The sequence below is a fragment of the Drosophila suzukii genome, chromosome 3 (genome assembly GCF_043229965.1).
Source record: "Drosophila suzukii chromosome 3, CBGP_Dsuzu_IsoJpt1.0, whole genome shotgun sequence".
NCBI classification, from domain to species: domain Eukaryota; kingdom Metazoa; phylum Arthropoda; class Insecta; order Diptera; family Drosophilidae; genus Drosophila; species Drosophila suzukii.
This window is the reverse complement of record NC_092082.1, coordinates 19,901,332-19,917,794: the sequence shown is the minus strand read 5'-3', so window position 1 is coordinate 19,917,794 and position 16,463 is coordinate 19,901,332. Positions and strand designations below refer to the sequence as shown.

The window sequence follows — 16,463 nt, the reverse complement described above, 5'->3', positions numbered from 1 at the left end:
TTCTACAGTTTAATATCTGCAATCGAAAAATGTTGATCAAGTTTGCCGAAAATTAGAAGTTTAAGAATTAGCACGTAACATCTTTAACATCCAGCTCTATTAGTCCCAAGATCACAGTTTTCACACGGATAGGCGGACATGGATATACATATATAATTGGCTAGCGGTCCTGATCAAGTTAAGTTTAGTCATTGATAAAGCGAAGCTTTAGAGATAAGATAACTGTATAACTGTAACTGTATAAAGTATACATATTCGAGTGATCCTAAACCTAGTTAGTTAAGAGAGCGGCAGAGCAAATGGTGTCTCTATAGAGACTTACTCTATGCACTGGCAAAGTCTTTAAATAGAGCGGCAGAGCAAATGGTGTCTCTATATAGTTTATTACTCTATGCTATAGGAAATTCTTTCCTAATTTCATTGCGATTTTTTTAGTATTTAAAAAAAGAATTTTATGAATGCACAATTTTTAAATAGTATGGAATCTTGGGTTCTGGGACAATTTGCATATTAATGGCCCCCGCCCCTCACAAATTAGCATATTAATGGTTACAATATTGATCATGAATCCTTTTCCCTCATTATGAGCAATTAACATTCAATAAATTAGAGGAAGAAAGAAAGGCTCCACATTCCCATGTGACAATACACCCATAAAATTATTTTTCTAAATAAAATAAAATCCTGCTAAAATCAAGAAAAATTTTCATTTTTCAAGAAAGGCTAGCCTAAAATATAGGAAAAATCGCCACAGAAAATATTTTTATACCCGTAACTCGGACAGAAAGTAAAAAGTCCATAAAGTATATAAATTCTTGATCAAGAACACTAGCCGAGTCGATCTAGCCATGTCCGTATGAACGCTGTGATGTCGGAAACTATTAAAGCTACCATACTGGGATTACGCATGCAGATTCCTGAGATTGCTGCGCAGCGCAAGTTTGTTTCGTCAGACTGCGACGCCCTACAGTTTTGATGCTAGAATAAAAAATAACTGAAATGTATTGTTCTCATCAATTCCTATCGATTGACCCAAAAAAAAAGTTCGCCACGCCCACTTTAACGCCCACAAGCCGCCCACAAACATCAAAAAATCGTTTATATGAACGCGGATATCTCGGCAACTATCAAAGATAGAGAAATGGGTTTTCATATATAGATTCCGTAGCCTTGTTTGCGTAGCGCAAGTTTGTTTCGCGAATACGCCACGCACACTCTAACGCCCACTCTAACGCCCACAAGCCGCCCAACCCTGTGAAGCCCACCATTTTCATGCTAGCAAAAAATAATTTAAAAATTGATTTTCAATGGAAAAAATAACATTAAACCATGCTTTTTAAGATTTCGGGCTCTAAAAACTCAAATGCTAAAAGCTAAATGTGTTAAAAGTTTTGGCTTCAAGGTCTTCCACGACAAGTTAGAGAATTCCGCAGTTTAATATCTGCAACCGAAAAATGTTGATCAAGTTTACCGAAAATTAGAAGTTTAAGAATTTGCACGTAACATATTTAACCTCTAGCTGTATTAGTCCCAAGGTCACAGTGCTCACGGATAGGCGGACATGGATAAATATAATTGGCTAGCGGTCCTGTTCAAGTTAAGATTGGCCATTGATAAAGAGAAGCTTTGAGATAAAACATTAATGCATTTTCTTTTGTATTTTTTGAGTGGATTTTTATACCCGTTAGTGGTAGACTAAAAGGGTATATTGGAAAGTATGTAACTGTATAAAGTATATATATTCGAGTGATCCTGAACCTAGTTAAGTCGAACTAACCACATCCATCTGCGTATTTTTCTGTCTGGCCAAATAGACGCTTATATTTCTTAAACTTTAAAAATTAGAAAAATATAGATTATACACATTCCTCCGCAGCGAAAGTTGGTTTCAGCCGAGTGCCCACAATCGACCATACACCCACAAATTTATTTCTTTAAATTCTAGAAAAATCGGCCTTCAATGATATTGCCTTTAAATTAAGAATAATTTTCCTATTATATGACAGACTCGCCCTTAATGTATGAATAATCGACATAACAAATATTTTACATTAAAATAATAATATTTTAAGGCGATATAATTACCTTCTCAGTTTTAGGGGGAAATATAAATTTTTCCTGAAACAAAAAGTTATCTAAAATCGCCAATAAACATTCAAACTTTGTAACGAACACACTCTATGAGCGTTGTCCACCCTAACACCTCTGTCTACGCTTTGAGCGGCCTGCTCAGGGAGATAAGTGTGGGTTTCTGTTAAGATGAAACAAGAGTGTCACAGAACTAACAATATCGGCAACGATAAGGATTTTAACCCAACGGCTAAGATTCGGACGAGAAACTGTACCTATCGAAGACGGGGGCCCAGATGTTATTGGCCACCTTCTATACCCACCCTACCTGTGAAGTCTCATTAGACTTCACCCTTAAAATAACCGCTGCGCTACATCCTCTAAAGTGCCCTCAAAAGATCACAAATTAATTCATCTTAAACCTCATTTAATACGGCAAATACGATAATATGGTTCATGGTTCTTAATACTACATATCCTAACACTAAAACCTTAAAACTAAGCGTTCTTCACGCCAAACGACTCTCTATATGATCGTGTGTCAGTGCAAGATTATCAAATAGAGAAAGAAATGGATATTTAGTTTATGCTAAATTATTACGAAACTGATTACATATTTTATCGATATGCGGTAAACTTATTCAAAAATTGCAGAAAAGCACTTACATAGGTGGATTACTTTAAATTATACAAGGGCAATCGATTCTTATTTAATATTTATCAATACACGAATGTGGGAAAATGTAAATGTATACATATACATATTTGTACCAAAAGTGTGCGGGCTGAGCCCGCCGGGCTCAGACAAGAATGAATATATGTATGTATGTACATATATATGGGAATGTAAATGATTTACGGCTATGCCGTACCTACGAACTCTCCAACGAAGTCAGCAGGCCTGATGTCGATCGATGTGCGCTGTGGAATAGTTTAATTTAGGCGTAAATATGTCATACTATGTCGTAAGCACACACGCAAGTATAATGGCTAAATAGGAATCGTAAATTAAATTAGAAACTTGTTTTAAAAATATTTAGAATAAGAAAATTAAACTACAATAGCTTTAGCGATACAAAAACGAGTTGGCAGTCCCGGCCAAAATTAACTGGAAACCAGAATTGGAACTCAAATTCCAATTGGGATGCGGCATCTGCTTCCGCGGTCTTGTCCGAATTACGCCAAATCGGCGCCGGTGCGATTCTCGCCCGAACTGCAACGTGATCCGACTTGTAGATCGTGGTGCGGACTTGGTAAGGTCAAATCCTCACGCGTGTTGACGGCGGCAATCCTCGAAGCCGCTTATGGTTTGGCGATGATGAAATTATTCCAGGTGTGGCAAGGATGAAAGATTCCTTTCACGCGGTGTGCGGTGCGAGCATCTCAAATGGCGATTATGGCCTGGCGCTGAAGAAACGTATGGTTCCGCTAATGAACCGCTGCACGTGGCACTTGCTCCTTGCTGTGCGCAGAGGGAGGACTGTAAAACTTCCGACAATTCCGAGAATTCGCACGTGTCTCTGGTCACTACAGGAATTTCGATTAGATTCTTTCAATATATCGTCCCAATTATCTTACCACCAGTATTGGGAGTGATAACAGGTCGTACTGGTCAACCAAAATTCCAAGAAATTCACACGCGGATGTACAGTGGTGCTTATAGACTTAAGCCACTGCCACTACCATAAACTGTTTTCTTAATAACTTTTTTGAACATATTTATTTCGGCGTGAAATTTTTTGCATTTTGCAACACTGTTATTTAAGTACATAGGTATTCGGAATTTTCCAAAAAAAATTGACTAAATGTCAAAAAGGAGTATTGTGTTCTGCTCATATACTTAAGCCACCTTAAGCTAAAACCATCAAACTTGTGTTTTTTCGGGGAAAGTTGTGCTAGTTATTTTCTAAACTAAAATATTGAATACTAAATACGTTTCCCAAAACAATTTGACCGCTATGGCTAAAAATAAGAATACAAAACCGGCCGAAAGAAAGCTAATACATATGGGATATTATGAAAAAAACACAAATATTCTACAAATTTGTAAGACTTTAAATTTTTCGCGTGGCAAAGTCAGATACATATGCGATTGCATTTTATAAGAAAAATGGAACCTGGGAAAATATTCCACGAAAAAAACCACTTTAAACGACGATAGACGGAATTCCAAAATCAGTAAAGCCGATCCGTTCTTGACTTTGACGCAAATCAGGGGTCAAATGGCGGCAGATTATGGTGTGAATGTGTCAGCTCAGACCATAAGAAGACGGCAAAATGAATTCGGGTTATATGGACGCATTGCCCAAAAAAAACCATTGCTGTCCATTAAAAATGTTAAAAAGCGCCTTCAGTTCGCCAGAGAGCATGTTCAAAAAGGTCCCAATTTTTGGAATATGATTGTTTGGAGCGACGAATCCAAGTTTAATGTCTTTGGGAGTGATGGTAAACCATATGTACGACGCCCTCCCAACAAACAATTGGACCCCAAAAACACGAAGAAGACCGTTAAACATGGTGGCGCTTCGACTATGGTCTGGGGCTGTTTCACCGCATCGGGTGAAGATAGAAGGCATTATGAACGGCGAAATGGACAGGGACATCCTTATTAACAATTTATCTGGAGAATATGCCGATAATTTGCCACTTGCCTGGATATTTCAACAGGAAAACGACCCGAAACACACCAGCAAGATAGACAAGTCGTGGCTTAATCAATGTTTTGCAATGGCCACCGTAGAGCCCCGACTCAAACCCTATAGACAATTTGTGGGGAATTCTTAAACAAGTCGTTGGCCAAAAAAACCAGCAAATAAAAACGATTTGTGGCGAATTTTGCAAGAAGAGTGGAAGAAAATCACCCATCAACAGTGCGCACGTCTTGTGGACTCAATGCCAAAGTGTTGCTCCGCTCTTCTTAAGCAGAAAGGTCATCCCACTCAATATTGAAGTTAATTTATTAAAATTATAAGGAAGATTGGGAAAATTTTATCTTTTTCAACCAATATTTTCCAGGTGGCTTAAGTATGTGAGCAGGACATTTTGGAGATGGTCTCAGATTTTTTAAGTTTTTCGTTGAATATATATTTTTATACCCGTTACTCGTAGAGTAAAAGGGTATACTAGATTCGTCGGAAAGTATGTAACAGGCAGAAGGAAGCGTTTCCGACCCCATAAAGTATATATATTCTTGATCAGGATCACTAGCCGAGTCGATCTAGCCATGTCCGTCTGTCCGTCTGTCTGTCCGGTTGAACGCTGAGATCTCGGAAACTATGGGAGCTAGGCTATTGAGATTTGGCGTGCAGATTCCTGAGCTTCTTACGCAGCGCAAGTTGGTTTCAGTAGAGTGCCACGCCCACTCTAACGCCCACAAACCGCGAAAACCTGTGACGCCCACAATTTTTATGCTAGAATAAAAATTTTAACTGAAATGTAATGTTCTTATCAATACCTATCGATTGACCCAAAAAAAAGTTTCCCACGCCCATAAACCGCCCACAAACTTAAAAAAATCGTAAATATGAACGTTGATATCTCGGAAACGATCAAAGATAGAGAATTGGGATTTCAGATTTAGATTCCGTAGCCTTATACGCAGCGCAAGTTTGCTTCGCGAATATGCCACGCCCACTCTAACGCCCACAAACCGGATGAACGCTGAGATCTCGGAAACTATGAGAGCTAGGCTATTGAGATTTGGCGTACAGATTCCTGAGCTTCTTACGCAGCGCAAGTTTGTTTCAGTAGACTGCCACGCCCACTCTAACGCCCACAAACCGCCCAAAACTGTAACTCCTACAGTTTTAATGCTAGATAGAAAATTTTAACTGAAATGTATTGTTCTTATCAATACCTATCGATTGACCCAAAAAAGAGTTTGCCACGCCCACTTTAACGCCCACAAACCGCGAAAACCTGTGACGCCCACAATTTGCATGCTAGATAAAAAATTTTAACTGAAATGTATTGGTGTCGTCAATACCTATCGATTGATCCAAAAATAAATTCGCCACGCCCACTCTAACGCCCATAACGCTTAAATCTGTCTACCGCCGGTAGGTGGCGCATTTTAATCTCGCTTTGCTGTTTTTAAAAAAAAGGAATACTCGAAATAATTGTTTCTAATAATTTAGTATCTGAGATATTTATTTAAAAAGATGTCAACTGATCAAATATTTTTGTTTCTGGTTTTTGCTCTTTTTGTGCTTACCACATGTGTCGAAATTAATAAAGATTTTCTAAGGTGTGGAGACTGTACTGCTGCTAATGTGAATAATTGCATTATTGAAAATGATACGGGATACTATGTTTACCCAGAAAGTGCTGACGCATCTTTTACTCGGACAAAACAAAGCGATATTCCTCGGGGAACATCTAACTTGAGCGAGTGCATTCCCAAAAATATGAAAATTGAGGGTATTGAGAGCGGCATCAATAATACCTATAGCAAGTATACCTCTATACAACTATTTCTTTACAGCTTTTGATGGAGGTTTTGATTATATATGTGTTTGGTCACCAGAACTTGGTTGTCAAATTTTATACCCTAAGTACAGTAGAAAACCAGATTGTTTGACGTGCCGGATGAGGGATGCTACTGGAGAACCGAGCTGTATGTGTACGATTCCAAAAAGAGAATATATTAGTGAGGAAAATTCGAAATCGGGATCAAGGAAACTCTATACCGGCTTACTGCATATTATGATTAATGCATATTTTGTGCAGCAGGCAACATATTTATGGGACTAAAGCATGAGGACTAAAATATGAGTTCTAAAACAAATTGCCTTCAACCTACCGTAGACATCCGCAAAAACTTTCCAAATTCACAAGCAAATACAATAATAAAACAGTGTTTTTTCCGAATTATTCAAATTCACAAATAAAAGCAGCTACGCGAATGTTTCAGAGATTGAATGGTCTGATTGACCCTTTGCAAGGGTCAAGGAACAAGAATTGTTAATACGGTTCATGATATAAAGTGTACTATTTCCATGGCTTGAAACTTTTTTGCAGTGCTTCATTGCTGTTCCTGTTGGAGTCTTTGCGCAGGTTCTGGTTTTGGCCTGTCCAAAAACTGGTGTGTGTAGCCGCCAATCACAATTACTCGGGCTTGTGGCAGAGCATTTGCAATCCCACAGCGGAGCTGATCTTGGCTCGCAGACACAGATTGTGGGAGCAGCGACTGAAGGGTGACCCAACCACCTGTGTTTTTCTCTGCAAGGGGATCGGGTACGTGCCCTGTACTTTTCCACTTTGAATTGATTTCACCCATTACCCAACGTGTGCGCCGGCTCCTAAAGCATTATAATTCATTTGACATACATGGTTAATACGAAAATTGGTATTGCTAGCGGATTGTATGTCTTTATGACATTAGCCATTAACGTTTATTATTGAAAAGTTCCCAGCGAACGTCCGACAATGCCGGAAGTATATGCGTGTAAGGCACCTTTCGCTCCTGCGATATCGTGTATTATATAGTAAATATCTCTGGATGTCTGTGGTTTGTGGCCGACTCTTGTGCGGATGGCCCTCAGCATTTGGCCAGCGGCTGTGACCTGCGACTTGCAAACCTGGTACCCGCGACTCACCTCGCATACGCATTTAGTTTTAAAATCCAATTTAAATGTGACTCCATGTGCGAAAGTTGTGTTGCCAACGGTGCAATTGGCTGCAGGCGAGTCCCAGGCCAAGACCATATCGCAATCCAGATCCAGGTGTTGTGTTGGTTGCCATTGTTGTCACCAAAAAATAGTTTAGAAAATAGAAAATATAAGGGTAAGAGTGAGCATAAAAATGGGAAAGTTTTCAACAGTAAATGGGAGGCCAATTGAATTGCGCATAAACTCTTTAAAGGACATACGAACTTCAAAGATTCCTTTGGCAATCAGTCTCCTGACTTGTTTATTATTATACATTTCATTTCACTTCGTTCTGCCTTCGTTCCACTGCTAATTTATATCATCAAATGCGTAATACATGTCGTATGTGCGATTCCAATGAATGGGAACCCAATTAATGTCAGTGCTGTTTGTTATAAATTTCGCTAGAATCGCATATTTACAGGGCAAACAATAGTCAAAAGAACCTACATATTATTATGGTTATTGGCAAGTAGATCCATATTTTATAATCACAAATAACACTTATGTAAAGTCCCTGTCATATAGAATATACGTTCCTTTAAACGAGTGTATTTTGTCCAATTGTTCAAAAATCAGTCGGCCTTTTCATAGGTTAGGTTAGGGCGGCTGTCGGACTATAGTCCGACACACTTAGACCTCTATGGGTCCATTGTGATACAGCCTAGTACTCACATCGACGAAAACCGCGAGCTAACCATAGGAGTGAGCGAGAGGCAAACAGGCGGCTAAAGCTTATCGTCGGGTCTGTTTTTTAGCGCGGTACTCAGATGAGCTAAGGAAATACCAGAAAAATACCAGATTTCCGCGGCCCAAAGAATAAGAAATTTAATCTTTGGCGGTGTTCGTGCAGAAGCGGTGGGGAATTTAAAAATTAAAAATGGAAGAAAAACACCAAAAACGGCTAAAGGAGGTCAGTGCAGATGAAAAAGGACGCCTAATCCAAGCTGTTGCCCAGTATTGTGGGACCGACAGGAAGCAATACCACAACGGGGCAAATCGGCAGAATAGTTGAAGCGCTGGAGGAAATTCATTCCCAGTGGGAAGGAATATGGGACATCACTCGATCTCCGACGAGCTCTCCATTAAGGAACCACTGGACTCCATCTCCACCAACTACTTGGCAGCTAAAGCGGAGATGGAGGACGCACCGGCTTCTATAGGGAGGAGGAAATAAGGTCGCCCGCTAAGGGCTAGCTGGAGGAGCCATCACCAGCCATTACTAGGATGCTGGGTGACTATATGCAGCATTAGGCGGAACAACCACGTCCTTAAGGTCCGATATGCCTATTGGAATTCGGAGCTGGACTACATATGGCGCGGGAAAGATGGCGAAGCATTTATTTACATAAATAAAAACATTCGTTGAACATTCCATATACTTTAATTTTGATTTCTTTGTGAACCAGCAGACTCCTCCTTTTTAAGTTTCTCCAATTGATTTGTTTTCCGTTTGGCAACAAGTCCAGCTGCTTGACAGTAAGACCATGCCACATGCATTGCGGGTGAACTTTGAAAACTTCGGTCACACTACAAAGAATAAGATTTTTCGACTAGTGAAACTCTTAGCCGATCTGAGTACTAGGCTTACCGCATGATCTCGTTTTTCCTTCTCTAGGGTCCCATATCTTATATGTTTCCACCTGTGTTAAGTTGATCAGCATGTCTTCCACCCGTAAGATTTCATAAAAGCACTTATATTTTAAAGATTAATCTCCGATATTTCGGTAAGATCGTCGGTGAAGGGGCTGGGCAGAAGCAGAGAAGGTGTTATATTGTTTCCTCTTCTTCTTCATTCCTGCAGCTTCTGCAGAAGTCATTTTTGGGGCTTTTGGCCCGCCGGCATGTGTGCCAACGAGCCAGTGGTAATGTAAGAGTTCGAACAAGCAAGCCACACTCTGTGCGGCTGAATTTGAGTAGTTCCGAGGTTTTTTTATTGTTTATCACAGGCCATGTCTGGTGAGAGATACGACACTGTGGTGCGTTTTGCCAATGAGTGGCTACTTTGTTAAAATAATAACTCGTCCGCTATACAGTTGCCTACGATATCCCGGTGACCCGGAACCCATATTAGGCTGATAGTAAACTGACTTGCCATCTCGTGGAGAGATCTGCTACAGTCTGCTATTGTACGGGAGTTGGTGAATGTCGAGTGGATCGATTTAATAGCCGCTTGGCTGTCACTATATATGGGGGATGCGGTAGTGGAGAGACAAGGACCACTAGAATCGATCTCACCTACTGATCTAATATCTTTCCCTTTCTGTACTCGATATTCCTAAGTTGTACTCTATACCCAGTTGCAACTTGAGTGAAAAGTGGCAACGCTCCGCCATACTCACTCGCTGCCAGTATCTCAAAGTACAGTTTCTTAGCACACGTATATTTTGTTAAACCTAAGTTAACCAGACGAATGTGAATAAAGCATATCATCATAATATTTAAAGTCAGCGTTATCTTTTCTAAAAAGAGGACCCTGCATATATATTTAGGGGTCCTCTTTAAAGGCTTATGTTCCCTAAACAGTTGAGTGCTTTCTTTATATCGTGGACTTCCGCTTGGAAGACGCTACAGTGATCCGGGATCCTGAATGTTTTCCTGATATTTCATTGTTCGGAGTATACACCTCCGCCAACGTGCCCTTCTAATTTGGAGCCATCTGTATAGACGCAGATTGCTTCCGTCGTGCCCGGACGGCCCTGCTCCCATTCCTCTCTATCTGGAATCAGGACATCAAAGGGTTTGTGACTGTATCAGCAATTTATGGATCAACCCCACCATTGGCGGCTCAACCACTAGTTCTTATTGAAGGCTCCCCCTATGTCAAGGAAGGCGATCAATGTGTATTCCTTGATGCTGAGTGATTTCTCGATGGTGCTTACCATCAAGTGTAGCGCCGATTCGGTTGACTTACCTTTGGTATAAGCGTGTTGTGCCTCTGATATTTGTGTCGGGTCGATAGTGCCCCTTATGTGTAGGCTTATCACTCTATCAAAGCTTTTAAGCAGAAATGATGTTAGGCTTATTGGCCTAAAATCCTTTGCTGTGGTGTGGGTGGCCTTCCCTGCCTTGGGAATGAAAACCACCTTCGTTTCTTGCCATGCGGTTAGTAGCCCCTGCGATTTGTATGGTTTGAAACTCTGAATGGACAATTTCATGTTGCGGTCTGATAGGAAGAGATCTAATTTGATTCCTTCTCCGGCACTTCCTTTTTGGAGGATGACCTGTTGGCTCCCTGGAAATTAAGCGTCTAGGAGCAGGTTCAAGGACTCTTTACTGGAGTCTGACCATGATCCATTTGCCTTCTGAAGATAGCCCAAGAGCGCGGCTGTCTTAGAGAGCATATTCCTGAGCCTTGCGGCATCAGTCGTTTTTTCTATATCAGAGCAGAAGGTCTGCCATGTAGTTCGTTTCGCTCTTCTAATGGCTTTTTTGTAAGAGGCTAGTTCATGCTTGTAGTTCTGCCAATTAGTGCCCTCATTCCCCGCCTTAGCTCTGTTAAACAGGACTCTGCAGTTGGTTCTGAGGATGGATAATTATTGTGGCCACCAGGTGGGATTTTTCCTCCCCCTTGGTTGGCAGTGTTGCATGCTTCTGTGAATTTATCTACTGTTCTGTCCAGCTCCTTGGGTCTGTAATGCTTTCTGGCGGTTCCATGGGGAGGATATTCGTCAGAACTTCTTTGTACCTGTGCCAGTCAGCTCGTCTGGGGTTAGCGAAACTGACCGGCAAGGGCGAGGGCGAATCAAGGGGACAATATTGTTTCTATGAATCTATGGTCTGAAAAAGAGTGCTAGTTTTCCTAGTTTTTGACTGCGCCTACGAGTGAGTCTGATACCAACGTTAGATCTATGATCGTTTGGCAAGATTTTGTTATGAAGGTAGGGACATTGCCCTTATTGCATAAGAAAAGGTGTGATGGGCGTTGGCGTCACAGCCTATTACCAAACCTTTCCTGAGCTTTTCGCCTGTCCTCTGAACAGCGCATCTGGGGGGTTTTCCTTTGCAAAGGCCAATTAGGCCGATAGTATCCTTATGGAGCCACTTTGCAGCTCCAGGCTTACTGCGGTGTTGTCTCCGTTGGTGTAGTTGCGAAGCAGGTTCGAATTTTACCTTCTGTGGGGTCAAGCATAAGCTTGTATTCTTTTGTTCCTAGTCCAGCAACCTTGCCTCCTTCTACCCAAGGTTCCTTTACTAGGACTAGGTCGGCTCCGCCTTCGGTCAGGCGAAGCAAAAGTGCAACAGACGCTGCTTTACTGTGGTGTAGGTTGATTTGTAGAAGTTTTATTGACATCTACAGCTGCAACCTCCTCGATTGCCGGTCCAAGCGCTCGCATCTCTCTGCTCAGCCAAGAATCGATGGAGTAGCCGTCCTCCGGCCAGCCAGGTGCCTCCAACTCCTCAGCAAGCACCTGCTCAGCTGGGTTGCAGGCAGAGCTTCCAGCGGCGTTGGAGTCGCCCTTGTATACCTTGATGTGGATGGCACTAAACCCGAAGTTCAGCACTCCTCGAGCAGTCTCGATTGGAGCAACTGACTCCTTGCTTAGGACCAACACCGCCTGGTTGACATTCCCTTCATGCTCCTCCACCTTGACGACTTTCCAGTCCTTCGTGGGGAGGTGCGGCTTGCATTCCTGCAACATGTAGAGGATGTCCTTCGGCGCCTTGATCTCCGCTGGGAGCCAAATCCAAGCTCGGAGCCTACTGGGGTTATCACACCAGTCTAGTACGACAATGTTCGCCCCTTCGTAGACCTCGCCGAGCTTGCTCGTCGCCTGTTTGTATAGGTCAGCCGTCCGCTTACTATAGCAGGCCACCACCTTGACGCTCCCCTGGTTCCATGCAGCAGGCATATGAAGGAAAGCTGGGTCTCCACTGTCGAAGAGACCGAGTAAGACTCGGTCTTTGGTGATCTCGGCGAAAGAGACCGATGGCTGGACCTTGGATCTCTTCGCCGATGGTTCGGGTAGATCGGGGGATCGCTGCCTTTTCGCCTGAGCCCCTTCTTGGGTGGGCTTATCCTGCCCGTAGTTAGGAAGCAACTTCCTTGCCCATTCTACCTTCTTTAACCATTCAGGCGAAGGTGTGGCAATGTTGCTCCTGTCTGGGTGGCAGTCCGCCTTTCTGCGTATGCGTATTTGGGCGCAGAAGCGCGACTGGCTTTCTGCCACCCGTCATCCCCAGTTTGAGATGCGGCCCTTTCGGGACCGTGCTGGTGCGGATGTTGGAACCAGTGTTCATCTTTTCCGGTGGATTTTTGAGAGTTCCCGTCTCTGTTTTCTGTTGTGTGTCAGTTTTGTTGTCCATAGTTGGTCCCACGAGTTGCGGAGAAAGGGAAATGGAGATATGCAAGCAGCAAAGCGAGATTAAAATGCGCCACCTACTTAAGCGTTATGGGCGTTAGGTATTGACGAGACCAATACATTTCAGTTAACATTTTTTATCTAGCATGAAAATTGTGGGCGTGGCAAACTTTTTTTTGTGTCAATCGATAGGTTTTGATGAGAACAATACATTTCAGTTAAAATTTTCTATCTAGCATCAAAACAGTTTTGGGCGGTTTGTGGGCGTTAGAGTGGGCGTGGCACTCTACTGAAACAAACTTGCGCTGCGTAAGAAGCTCAGGAATCTGCACGCCAAATCTCAATAGCCTAGCTCCCATAGTTTCCGAGATCTCAGCGTTCATCCGGACAGACAGACGGACAGAAGGACAGAAGGACAGACGGACATGGCTAGATCGACTCGGCTAGTGATCCTGATCAAGAATATATATACTTTATGGGGTCGGAAACGCTTCCTTCTGCCTGCCATACCTTCCGACGAATCTAGTATACCCTTTTACTTTACGAGTAACGGGTATAATTATAAGGAATAATATGTTTCCCCAGACTATGCTGCAGCATCTTGTGCTCGGACAAAACATAGGGGTGTACCTTGGAAATTATCTAACTTGAGCGTGTGTATTCCCAAAAATATGACAACTGAGGGCATTGAGAGCGGCAGCAATAATACTTATTGACTTATCCAACCATTTCTTTACATTATGGAGATTTTTCATATATCCAGTGTATAAGTATTTTCACAAAACAAAAGTAAAATATACTCATAATTTGAACTTACTTCTTGTTAACTTTGGCATCAAGTGAAAGGTAATTTAAATGCCGTTTGAATGATACAATACATTTCTTAACCCATTCATCATCAAAATCTACTTTTTAAACTTTTTTCCTCGACTTGAAAACTTAAATTTTTTGATGCAAAAAGTGTCTTTAAACAAAAATAATAGTAACTGAATTAAAGAATTAAATAAAGAATTTTTCAAAAATCATTTTGCTTTTATTTTTTATGATTTTTTGAAAATTGCTTCCAACCCACTGTAACCACCCCAAAGTCTTTTCCAGCAACAAGCAAATACTATACTTAACATTGGTTATACCCGTTACTCGTAGAGTAAAAGGGTATACTAGATTCGTCGGAAAGTATGTAACAGGCAGAAGGAAGCGTTTCCGACCCCATAAAGTATATATATTCTTGATCAGGATCACTAGCCGAGTCGATCTAGCCATGTCCGTCTGTCCGTCTGTCCGTCTGTCCGTCTGTCCGTCTGTCCGTCTGTCCGTATGAACGCTGAGATCTCGGAAACTATGAGAGTTACAATACTGGGATTAGGCACGCAGATTCCTGAGATTCCTGCGCAGCGCAAGTTTGTTTCAGTAGAGTGCCACGCCCACTCTAACGCCCACAAACCGCCCAAAACTGTGGCTCCTACAGTTTTGATGCTAGAATAAAAATTTTAATTGAAATGTATTGTTCTCATCAATACCTATCGATTGACCCAAAAAAATGTTTGCCACGCCCACTCTAACGCCCATAAACCGCCCACAAACTTCAAAAAATCGTAAGTATGAACGCAGATATCTCGGAAACTATCAAAGATAGAGAATTGGGATTTCAGATTTAGATTCCGTAGCCTTGTACGCAGCGCAAGTTTATTACGCGAATATGCCACGCCCACCCTAACGCCCACAAATCGCGAAAAACTGTGGCGCCCACAGTTTTGATGCTAGACATACAAATTTAACTGAAATGTATTGTTCTCATCAATACCTATCGATTGACTTAAAAAAAAGTTTGCCACGCCCATTTAAACGCCCACAAACCGCGAAAACCTGTGATGCCCAAAATTTGCATGCTAGATAAAAAATTTTAACTGAAATGTATTGGTGTCGTCAATACCTATCGATTGATCCAAAAATAAATTTGCCACGCCCACTCTAACGCCCATAACGCTTAAATCTGTCTACCGCCGGTAGGTGGCGCATTTTAATTTCGCTTTGCTGCTTGCATATCTCCATTTCCCTGAGTAACGGGTATCTGATAGTCGAGGTACTCGACTATAGCGTTCTTCCTTGTTTTAAAATGCATTCGTCACACGTTCGACTTTAATATAAATACCACACGAAAAACGGTAAAGTCGACGGCCTCGAGTAGCAGATTCCCGTTACTCAGTTAACAAAAAAGCGCCACCTATCGTTAATTTCTATCAGCTGTTTACGAGAGTTCACTAACACGCCGCATAACGTGAAACCTAGGTGGCGGTAGTGAAATTTGGTAAGCAGTCGATTTTCTGTATGAACATTTTCAATCCCTATACCCGTTACTCGTTAAGCAAAAGGGTGTGCTAGATTTGTCGGAAAGTATGTAACAGGCAGAAGGAAGCGTTTCCGACCCCATAAAGTGTATATATATTCTTGATCAGGATCACTAGCCGAGTCGATCTAGCCATGTCCGTCTGTCTGTCCGGATGAACGCTGAGATCTCGGAAACTATGAGAGCTATGCTATTGAGACTTGGCGTGCAGATTCCTGAGCTTCTTACGCAGCGCAAGTTTGTTTCAGTGGAGTGCCACGCCCACCCTAACGCCCATAAACCGCCCACAAACTTCAAAAAATCGTAAATATGAACGTGGATATCTCGGAAACGATCAAAGATAGAGAATTGGGATATCAGATTTAGATTCCGTAGCCTTATACGCAGCGCAAGTTTGTTACGCGAATATGCCCACTCTAACGCCCACAAGCCGCGAAAACCTGTGACGCCCACAATTTTTTTGCTAGATAATAAATTTTAACTGAAATGTATTGGTCTCGTCAATACCTATCGATTGGTCCAAAAAAAAATTTGTTACGCCCACTCTAACGCCCATAACGAGGTACTCGACTATAGCGTTCTTCCTTGTTTTAATATCGCTTTGCTGCTTGCATATCTCCATTTAGCTGAGTAACGGGTATCTGAAATCGAGGTACTCGATTATAGCGTTCTTCCTTGTTTTGGTTTTGTGTGTTACTCGTTATGATCGGATCATCTTAGCTGATTTTTATTTCTTCGTGTAAGCTTTTCAAAACCAGTTGTCCTTGAAATTTACGTCCTTTCAAAGTCAATATTGTTTTAAGAAAGACGGGGCCAAAAGTTGTTTTCCCTCAAAATGTCTAAAATTCGAAAATTTCTTTTTCTGATTCTCACACTTTTCCTGTTTACCACATGTGCCTCATTTAATAAAGAACTTGTAATGTGTGAAGACTGTACTGAGTACAATAAGGGCAAATGCATAATTAAAAGTGATGTGGACCATATTGTGATTCGAAAAGATTCTTTGAGATCGATGGCTGTTTCTGATCTTACCCCGGTAACCGCGGACTTGGACGTGTGCATTCCTAGCAATATGACAATTGACGGTGAGCTATA

The 16,463-nt window shown here is 41.8% G+C and overlaps 2 long non-coding RNA genes across 2 annotated transcripts in view; both read left to right on the top strand.

Moving 5' to 3' along the window:
* LOC108010506 (uncharacterized) overlaps window positions 1-16,463 on the top strand; it is a 34,177-nt gene that overhangs the window by 17,343 nt on the left and 371 nt on the right. The window contains exon 3 of the long non-coding RNA XR_005014241.3: window positions 16,280-16,453. This is a non-coding gene — a long non-coding RNA (uncharacterized lncRNA). The remainder of the gene's footprint in view (window positions 1-16,279; window positions 16,454-16,463) is intronic.
* LOC139353250 (uncharacterized) lies at window positions 6,236-6,985 on the top strand. The gene is made up of 2 exons (XR_011604429.1): window positions 6,236-6,489; window positions 6,554-6,985. It is a non-coding gene; the product is annotated as an uncharacterized lncRNA (long non-coding RNA).